Source organism: Cyrtonyx montezumae, unplaced genomic scaffold (genome assembly GCF_038088225.1).
Source record: "Cyrtonyx montezumae isolate F1298 unplaced genomic scaffold, pur_monq_1.0 scaffold_17, whole genome shotgun sequence".
Taxonomy (NCBI): Eukaryota; Metazoa; Chordata; class Aves; order Galliformes; family Odontophoridae; genus Cyrtonyx; species Cyrtonyx montezumae.
Genome location: NW_027071903.1, coordinates 9,802,686 through 9,814,094, shown reverse-complemented (window position 1 = coordinate 9,814,094; position 11,409 = coordinate 9,802,686).

The following is an 11,409-nucleotide window of genomic DNA, read 5'->3' as shown; positions in this document are numbered from 1 at the left end:
AGTACTGTCACAAGATGGCATCGTGCATCTGTTGGTTTCTAGTGATCAAGAGCTGAGATTTCTGACCTGTAATTGGATGTGCTAGTTCTTATAAAAAAAAGTAAAAAACAGTTAAGTGTTGCTATGGATAAAACCGAACATTATGTGAATAACTTCTGGATACTAAAGAGATGTGCAGGTGATATTACAGGTGTCTAGTAAGCTCAGTGAACATGGCCAAGATGGAGTCTGTAGAGTGCACAAACAAAAAAAAAATGCCATTTGATCCAGGTTGTGGGATACAACATGAGAGTAATTAAGATTCCAGATAGAAAGCATAAAATCACAACTCTCATCAGTAGAAGACGCTTTTAGTGCTTTAGTTCTGTGATGCTTATGTTGCCTTTATATTACTAATTATTTTGACCATCAGTAGTATGCCTTTAGAATAATTTGAGCTGTTTTGTCTTTGTCCTGCCTATTTAAGTAAGAATCCTGCACTAGGCTATTAACAGAACATGACACTGTTTGTTTAGAAATTACACACTGTTTTGTGCTAAACTAATACACTGCACTTAAGTCTGTTCTACTACCTGAAAGTAGGGTAGCAGGGAAGTTGAATGTAGTTTCCAGAAACTGGCAAGTAGGACCACATCCAAGAGCAGGAGTGAAGATTATAGTGTGTCTTTGTACAAACTGGAAGTCTTCATGCCTTCCTTTAAACATATTACCTTTTGTGGCTTTTTTGTGACTGAAAACATGAGGTTCAGAACCCACGTTAAACTTTGGGCATGCTGAGCCTTACCTTGAAGCAGAAGAATATTGGCTTTCTCTTCAGTAGGATTTTCCTGGATTCTGAAATCACTGCTTGCTTAGAAGCCAAATGTACTGGATGTACTGAGGAAATATTTGTTGAAAGTCTCTCTCTGTTGTCTCAGATGGCCTTTTCACATGCATTGTGAGGTCAGAAATAGAAGGCAGAGTCCAGCTGCTCTCTCAATAGGAGCTGCAGCAAGAGCAAAACTAAGATATTAGGAACGGTTATCAACAGACTGTCAAAAAAGAAAAAAAGTGAGGATGAAGAAATTTGTTTGAAGGTGGTTCTACATCCACTGTTGATTCTTTTTTCCTTTGCACTTCAGTGGACGATTCATAGGTCAGGTGAGCAAGGTTATTCTGACCAGCACGTCTTTGCAAAAAAGTAATGCTCAACTAATAACTCCTCTGTGGTTTATTTTAACAAAATGTTAGGCAGGTCTGTAAAGCTGATTTGACGGGGTGTTTCAATGAGCAGTAGAGGAGTAAGTTGCATTCAGTCGTGGGTTTCTGTTTAAGAGGGATAAAATCTTGATGAGGAAAGTAATGAATTGGATAATTCTGCTTAGTTCTACATCAGAGTGAGTGAGACAGGGCAACTTTGGATCAGCTCCTGAGAAGTTCTTCTGGAAGTGTTGTGGCTTAACCTGGCAGGTAGCTAAGCACCATGCTGTCGTTCGCAGGCTCAGGGGTTGAGGTTATAAACTATTTAAGTTAGAGAAAACAAAAAGGAAAAAATGGTATTAATTATGAGAATTACATATGTGTGTATATACATAACAGGTGATGCACAAGCAATTACCTCCTGCCAGCTGATTACCAGCTAGTCCCTGAGCAGCAGCAGGTCACCCAGTGAACTCCCCCAGTTTTTTCAAACTTTCATTCTCTGAGACATAAGTAGAAGCTGAGAAAACTGAAACATCCTTGGTTCTGTACAGCATTGCTCAGCAACAATTAGAAATGTTAGTGTATTGACATTGTTTTCTTCTGAAATCAAAACAGCATCATACTAGGCAGTATGAAGAGAAACAACTCTGTCCCAGCTGAAACTAAGAAGGGAAATTAGGAAAATAAGCCAAGACCAGGACAGACTACTCTGTATCTTCATTGCTTATCAGTATACTGAAACCTGAAATTAATCATGCAGAGCAGAAGTACAGGTAAATAAATGCAGTGTTATTCTCAACTGTCACGAGGAATGAAGAAGATAAAGATTAGAGAATGACCCTGCAGGGGCAGCCAAAGATATGCTGACTACATCCAGTATGGGAGTGACAGGGAAGAGTATGTAAACTCCTCAGTAGCTAGCAATGGATTAAAGGGCTGCGTTAATGCTAGTAAATGCTAATGTGGTGTTTTCTGTGCTAAACATCCAATTTGAGAGGATTTAAAAGAGGAACGTAGTGTTAAGTGCTCAGCAGAATGCTAGTTGATTACTTTTGCATGGTGCAAGAAGCCTAGCTGGGAATAGTAGCTGTAAAACCTGTCATCTACCTGATTTTTCCCAGGAGTACAGACTTGACAAATTAACTGATTTCTGTGGTATTTATGGATATTAAAGCAAGAAACCCACTGGGGCCACAGGTTGTTTTCTATTTTATTTTATAGTTTTTTTAGGTTCTGTTGTGCCTTCAGATTTGAGTTTTAACCTCTGCTAATATTCTTATTAACGACCATTGTAGCTACAGTCTGAATTTTCCTTGAAGAAAATGGATGGAGCTTTTGCAATGCTGTGCCTGTGGCAGAGGAATACATGTGGTTGCATCTCATCTATACTTGGAACAAAACCATCGGTGTTTTCCAGTTTTGTTTTCACTTGTTCCTAATTCCCTACTGGCTTCCTTGATATATGTAGCAGCCATAACATCCTCTCTTTGCACAGCAGAACCAGACTGCATGAAGAAGAGCTGAGAAGGCTTTGTTGGAATCAACATAATTAAAAGTGCCTCATAACCATTTTTTTCCTTAGGATTTTTAAATGGCAAAAAAATCTGCTTTTCTGTGCACAAAAGTTTGTCTGTGGTGCTCCTCTATTTACTGTACAAAATTCTTAGAATGGAATGAGGAAAGGAAAAGGTAAAGTACAAATGTAAAATTACCCCTTTCTGAGTCTGAATATAAATAGAATGTTCACGAGGCCTTGAATTAATTGACTTTCTGAGATGGTACTGCTTTCAATTTAAGATATTTTTACTGAAATTAGAAGATAAAAGGAGTGTTCCTTTGATCCTGCTCAGAAATGTCCTATTTTCCAGGTTAAGATATTCAGAATTCCAGGTAGGTATAACTACTTCTGCCCAAGCAGAAAAGCCCAGAGTTTACCAGCAAAAGTTTAATAATAATGAAATACCCAGCGATAAGCAATAGAAAGTATGTTGCATGTGTGTGATTGCCCAGCTCCATACTAAAATAAAAAATATCACAACCACTTGAATACATTCAGGTAGTTGTCTGTGTCATAACGTACAACTGTGGTTTAGCTGGGCTGTGAGCCTTGTGTGGCAAACAGTGCAGTTTAGGCACCCACGGCATGCGGGGTGTCCTGGAGCTGTGTACTCTTTCTGCCATGCTCCAGATCCCAGATAAGTTACACCTGTTGCTGTTTTCTGTGCTGGTAAAAGTAACGTATAGTGAATGATACAGTTTTGTGGTTTAGTTTAGAATTAGCTTAGTTAGTGATGTACATCCTGTACTTGACCGTGAGTCTGAATTTGTCATTCCTGCTGGACCTGAGCTAATTCCATTAACTGTCTTCGGTACAGTGTTTTCCAGTGACCCTATTTAATATTTGGGGCTTTTTATTTTCTTTTTCCTACCAGTACCAATGCCTTGTGTGTTCCAGGGTTCTTTCCTATCGTCTTGGAAAAAAGTTGACTGAACCTAGAATAAAAATCCTCTGAGTCTGAAAATGTGAAATAGACTATGGTATTTACTGCTAAACTCTAGCATATCTCCTAATGCTGAATTGTACGGTGACAGAAGAATCAGAAATTTTTAAAGAATATTGTGATATGTAGGAAAGCTGATCTTCAATGGAAAAAAAAAAACCAACTCATGATTAAAAGCTTAGTATGAGTAGGTAAAATCTCTAAGAAGAGACTTGTGGAAGCAAACAGAGCAAACCCAAGTATTCTTCCAGACATTACCACAGAAGCATTATGTATGTCCATTGACAAGTTTGCTGTGGCAGCAGGTAACTCACTGAGTATGTGGCAGGTGACCATATATTGTTTTTCCTGTGATAGAAAAAAATTGATTGATGGAAAACTAAAATAATTATAGATGACTTTATATAACAGAATGAGTACACTGGGGGTCATTTTGGAGAGCAAATATGAGGTAATTGCCATTTTTTCTTAGAGAGAAGTCTTAGATTTTAATGAGTGGAAAACAAGGGGAAAAAATTTAACTCTTGAGGCATTACAGAGCTGACGAAGAATATTTGATGATTTTTTTTTTCTTATCAACCATAAATTTTCATATGGATGATCATCTCAATCGTTCTTACTTGTCAAAGAGATGCTGTGGCACAAGGAAGACCTGACCTACCTCTCAACAGATGCCATGCTCCTGAGGTCCTTACCGTGGCAATAGCTTTGTGTATACATCCTCCTCATCTCACCACATTATCTGTCCTGGAGGTAATGTCCAGTGCTCACACAAGGGCTGGCTCTGGCATCACTGCTGCTTGCACCGAGGCAGCTCTGCTGCTGTGCAGCCACAGAGGGTGTCCATCTTCCTTCACCTCAGTTGAGCTGTTGTGAGGAGGACAGCAAAAGAAAGGTGAGGAATCAGAAAGGATGGCTGATACTCTGCTCAGCAGAAGGCTTTGCAAGCTTGTGTGGCTGTCTGGGCAGCAGCTGAGCTGGGTTTTTGTGTCTTGGCCCAATTTTGCAGATAAGGTGGGCAGGTTGAACTGGCAGGGGATGGCAGAGCACAAGGCACACCGCTCAGCCACGGGCAGGGCAGCTCCGCAATAGTGTTTGTTTGAAATGAGTTTCAATCTCACTGTTCTATCTGCACTGCTAGCCCCAGCAGGGTGTCATCGTGTCAGCACTAAACTGAGGTGGCAACTGCAGGTAGGCTGAGCAGCCTACACTCGAAGCAAAGGGTGCCAGAGTTCAGAACTCTTCTTCTGTTTTTACAGAATGTGTTTCCTGTTATGTCTGTGATTTAATACTATGTAAACACTGTTGAAATCTGCGTTGAAGGAGATGGGATTCAATTCTTTTACATCCCTATGCAGAAAGACCTCTGTTTGTATAAATTGCTTTACCACAACTGAAAGCTGAGATCTGGGGGTTTGTTTTTCTTGAGTGACTGGGCTATGCCTGAAAAATGTTAAGTATTATATTCTTATTCCAAAATAAATATTCATGTTTGGACTTAATCAAGAATAGATGAATCACTTCAAAGTCACACAGTTACTTAATCAAGTGTAGACAGAAACCCAATGTGGTCTGGGGGCTTTGTTTGATTGTGCTTGGTTTTAAAGGGAAATGGCTTCTCTATTTGTTATGTTTGGTCTGGTGTTAACTGTAGGCCCCCTTAAATCATCTAGAGCTGTGTTCATGTCTGAGCACACTTCTTTCATATATGTGTATCCTCACCTGATGTATTTTTATTTTTAGATCCCAATGTGAGAATATGTGTATAATGCAGCCTTCAACTCTCTCTAAATTCTATTCTTGAAGCACACATTGTGCTATTCAACCTTTGTTAGAGGAAAACAAAAAACCAAAATAAACAACAGAGCTGCACTTAATCAAATTACACTTAAGTTGTACATTTAAGTGTCATGCTCACCACTCCCCTGGTTGTTCTTGATTTGCAGTCTTTAGAGACATAGACAATTTCCCAGCACTTCTCTGGGTCAGAACCAAAAGGGAAATGTTTTGATAATGGTAACATTTTTCCCTCCTTCTGTGTTAATTGAGATTTTTTTTTAATTAGAAGCACTGTTGTGAGTGGCAAATAACAGGAACTATTTCCTGTGAATGAGCGGTGCAAAGTTATCCTCTTCCATCCCTTCGTATTTTATAGAATAATCATCTTCACAATAAACTCTTTGGACTCTGACTTCTGGGTATGAGTACAAGATTTTTGTGGTAAATTCAAGAATTCACTGTCAAAAGAAGTTTGTTCTCTACATTTTAAGGTAGGCTTTATGTAACATAAGTGATCTTATTCACATTGTAAGAAAAGCTACAAACAAGTCCTGGTATTCAGTGCTGGTGGTGCTGCTTTTCCTTTTTCTGTCAGTGCCATATTAGGGCAGGCAGGCTTTTGGAAGAGCATGTCTGAACTGCCCTTTGCAACAGCAGAGAAAGCGGCTGAGAAAGTTCCATGAAAAACAGTGAATCACACAGTGTCTTTCTAATTCTGACAGTGTTTCCTTCTGTTTCACAAGCTCACAGGCTGTTTGCCATGAATGCATTTCTCACTGGAATATTTTTGTAGCTGCATCCAATGCTATTTTTAGATCTGGGTCTGATTTATGTTCTGAATGGTTCTGATTTTTAGGAAGCTTGTAGCTCCGCAGCAATTGATGCACATATCCTGTTATTTTAACAAATGATATTTAAAACAATAATTGCCTTGCAAGTTCAAACACTACCTACTGTGCTGTGTCAAACTGTGGAGGCTATGGTAGGGGATTCTGGTACTGGGAGGAGCATGGTTACAAAACTAGATGTGTCTCTCGTAGGTTCAGTTTCTTCCTTTCATCACAGAATATGAACCCGAGGCCCTGACAGCAGTGCAGATAGCCATGTCCAAAGTATTTTTACAGTGTGCTCAATTTTGTTCATCTATATTGGTAGGACACACTAAAATAGTGCATTCCTCAAGCGAAAATAAGAATGATGAATTAAAAAGAAAAAAAAAGATGGATTTTAGGTACGAGCATTTTTCAGCTTTCTGCATATGAACTTGCTAGAATGGTGTTCCACTGTACTGTTGAAGTTTCAGAGCTGTGTGCAATAAACCAAGTTTTGCTGTTTGCATTTATATCTAAATTCTGCAAGGTTGCATTTTGTAATTTTTAATGGCAATTCAAAGGAAACATTTTTTTTAAGAAGAAACTGTTTTTTTAATATGTTGGTTCCCCTTTTTCAGTCTTCACTTGAGTACATATTTTAAGTTTGAGGAATGGTGTTTTCAATATACTGAAGACTTAAAAAAATGTTATATTTTTAATAAAAAATAGAAACTATTATCTAATGCTGTCAGGGTTCTGCTGGAATAGACTAATTAGTTTTGTATCTGTCTCTAGATTGTGGTTCAAGTCCGAAGTAACCTATAATTATTCTGCCTATCTATTGAATGAACATACATTATTTGAAATATTTAATCTTCACATTATTAATTTTAAGAGGAAAACTTGCTGAGAAGAATTCAGAGGTTAAAAAAAAAACAACAGGAAGAAGAAGGGGTGGCTTGCACATATACAGGCATAAACCCCTTCACCTCTCTTTAAAACAAATTTTGAAGATAAACAAAAACTCTGTATGCTTTGATTCTTTAATTTTACTGTGATTCTGATGGTCATAAAACCATTTAAAAGTTTCTGGAAGTATAAGCAGCAATAACATTCTCATATCTGTAGAGGGAGTCACTTGTTAATTCTTCAGTTCAAAGGTATATAGTGGCACTCAGTCTCCAAAGAAAAGAGAGTATGTTGTACAGTTATATACAAACTTAACAAATATTTTCAGTTACTCTCAGTGCAAAAGTTCACTTGTCTGTCTTACTGTACCATTTTACACCTTTACTGGTATCCTTACTGTCATGCCTTATCTTTGCCTTTTGGTTCCTGGCTCAGTGAGAGTACTTTTTTTTAATTTGCTAATAGATCAGTTGTGAGATGAGGGTGAAATTGGTAGTAACATATTTGCCTTTGTTATGAGAATTTGAATTCAATTTTGTAATGAGAAATTTTCTGTTTGGAAAACTCTACTTTCCAAAAATTAAGGTACCAGTGCATAAGAAAAACAAACAAACGAAGAGTGAGAGGAATTATGTTAAAATTCAGACATGACATCCCAGAGATTTATGTAGCAGGAGAGGAGCAGAGCTGCCTGCCTTGCTTTACCAGGACCACGTCAGAAGCAAAGCAGAATCCTAAAGCAGGGTCAGGAAGGGGCTAAGCCTTCTGCTGGGTCAGTGCCACAAGATGAAATGACATTGAAACCATTCTTGAACCTTCATGTGAGGAGCGTTACTGCACCTTGAATCCAAATGAGCCCCAGTCATTTGTGTGCCTTGCAAAGGCAGAAGAAAATAATGAAGATCCGTAAAGCAAGAGCATGAAGGTCTGGCAGTATTTTTGTGGAGGGGGAGAAGATACATGGTGGTTTTTAAATGTGGGAGATCTTTGCAGTAGAGGGCCTTGAAATAAAAAGAGCACATCAGAGTCCTTTGCCAGATCTCCTACTGGCAGAACACCAAGAATATGGAGCATGACATTCTTGTCTTTCTGAAGTGTAGGGGCTTTAAAACAGTAAATTTGATGTTTGTTGGAAGCAAATTAATGTTCTCCGCTTCAGATACAGCTACTTGAGTATTCTTTACATTAGAGAAATATAATTTTCTGTATTTTAACTTTTTAGCCAACTTTTTAATTCTCTTGGCACACATGCAAGGAGGTCTAGCAGCTGCTGGTACCTAACTGACAGAGAAATTGCCAGGGGCTTGGTAACCTCATTTGAAACGCATAATTCAACACTCAGTTTCCCAGTGTTTAAACTTTTTTCCCTCCTAGGGTTGTGCCAGAAAGTGACATTTGAATACGATTAAGGACGTAGCACTGAAAATAAAACGGTTTAAGACAGTATTAGTGTGGACATGAAATAAACTTGTAGAGTTTATACTGATTTGTGTGCGCACAAATGATTTTGTTTGAAACTTTTCAGTACATTAGTTTTGACCAAAAGTTACTTAGGGCTGTAATTCATAAGTAGTACGTAGTACTGGAGTGGCTTAAAGTGCTACTGGTGTTAATTTGCAGGAGTTCCACTTTAGCTACCCTTGGTGCCATGTCCTGGTGTCTCTACTGTCACAGCTGGCATACTGACTTGATCTGCTCTAGGTCATGAGTCAGTTCTCTGCTGTTAATAATAACGTGGAGATGATACAGAAGCTAGCTGGCTGTCCTTTGTTTCATAACATCCATCACAGCTAGACTGTACACATGGAAATCAAGTCAATCTTTCTAGTACTGCAGCAGCTCTGAGTCTTCAAAATTATGAATAAGTAAAATGATTCACACATAAACCCACATACTTGTAGCCCATCTGATGGGATTAGTCTCAGGGCCTTTCATGGACGTTATTGTACTAAGAGGTGAAAGTAGTTGCTGCTTGTGGAGCTATTTTGGAGAGGAGGTTAAGGTTTATTTAAATTTATTATTTAATAATATACAAATAATAAAGCAGCTTAAATGAGATTGTAATGTTCCTGTAAAACATTTATAGCCCTTTATTTCTCTCATCACTGATGAGCTCTTGATTGCCTCTTGTTTGTATCATAGTGCACTCATAGTGTAGTAAGAAGGATGTAATAGGAGAAGTAAGAAGGTATAGTAAGAAGGTATATATATATAGTAAGATATAGTACATATAGTAAGAAGGATGTAATAGGAGTCAGCCTTACATTGGGTGCATCTGTTCATAAGCTGCTGGGAGGAAGAAGAGGTGACTTGCCAGTGGCTTTTTGGTGCCAAGATGTGGTTAAGACTGAAACAGATTAATCTTTTCTTCCCCTTAAGCATATGTGATATCTCCTTGTTATTAGGACTGCTATTTAGTTGTAGTGGTTATGGATTAAATACTAGTCTTGCATGCAAGTTTTCCTTCCCTTCCATAAAATGACATGTAGATGTACTTTGAAAGTTTTGTTAGGATAGGATCCAAACATACAGAAACATTCCTGCAAATGTAAACACTTCTTTTAAAAGTATGAAGATGAAAATTTCTTTCTACTTTCTTCCTGGGTGAAACAAACACAAAATCTATTTTTCATAACTTTGAGGCTATCATGTGGTTAGAGCATGCAGACGTGGGGCAGAAGGTCTGATCAGATATCAATGTGCAAAGGGTGAGAAATTTGATAAGCAGTACTCAGCTGAAGTCTGAAACACAGAGTGTTTTTATGGAGAAAGTTCTAGACAACAAGTAAAGATTTGGCCATATATTTGAAAATTCAGTGGTTATATTTCAGAATAAATTGTGTGTGTGTTTTAATAACCTAGCAAACTACCACAGGCAGTACTACAGTCTCATCATGTCTCTGTACAGCCTGTAATATGGAAGGAGCTGGGCACTAAATCCTATCCTACTATAAATACAGGGTTTGCAGGCTTAACATTTTACACTTAGTAACGTTTGGTTTGAGTTAATATTTCTGACAACTGTCTACTCTACTAATTGATTAGATACATTATATGTTGTAAAGAAGTGCATTTTCTCCATTGTGCACTTTTCAGGGGAGAAACTGAGATCAATACTAAAATGGAGATTGCTGTATCCCAGGCCAGAGGTTAAAAATTTTTCTGTAGAGAGAAGTGAATAGATGTACAAGGGAAGTAGCAAGATGTGGATGGATGATGAGGTTCTGATAGGGCACACAAGAGGCATAGTGGTTGCTTACAGCAACCTGGAATTCCATGGTAATTTACGGAGATTGCATTCCCCCACTTTACCATTACAGGATGTGAAATCACGCAGCTGAAGAAGTCATAGTGAAGTATTTTTATACCAAATTATAGAGTTTTGAGACACAATGCAGGTTACTAACAGAAAAGAGTAAATTGTACCATAACATATGCCAAATAATACAACTAGAATGCACCACAGTTTTCAGTATAAAAATATTATTTTACCAAACCATGAATGCTAATACCTGCCATGTCTCATGGATACTGGTAAAAAATTAATGCGAGGCAAACCAAATCAAAGAAATTTAAACCGGAATTTATGTCCATGGCTTACACAATAAAATATTCTCTGGTCCTGCAGAACAGAAAACCAAGACAAGATAACTTTAAATTATAAGTATGTTGACTGAACTTAATCTTTTGCAACATATTGTACTTTTTCTAAATGGCCTACTACTGTCACCATCCAGCATGGCGTTTAGTTTATGCAGCTATTGGCTTTAGAGCATCTGGACATCAGTATGAGAACTTATGTTATGCAGCTCATCAGCAGATTTGCAGTCCCTGCACTAGCAAGGAGTCAAGGCTGCTATGACAGAAAAAGAGCAGGAAAGATTTCACCATCTCTTAGCAGAGCTGGGGGGAAGAAAATGCATCATGTGCTATGACAGGTGGCATTCATATGGCATTCCATGTTTTCTCTGAAGCTTTCTGCCAGCTTTGTATTAAAAACACCTGTGATAGCCCACTCCCCTGACTCCTAAGGCTATGCACTGACAAGGTAGGTTAACTCACAGGTGAACAGAGTATATATGGGAATGACTGGTAATTGTTGTTATGGAAACACCCAACAGATCCAACTGTATGAGGGTTTTGCTATGGGAGGTGGTCTGCAAGTTCAGAGCAAAAGGTTACATCAGGAAAGCTTTATTCTGAATTTGAGAGCCTAAAGAGCTGGG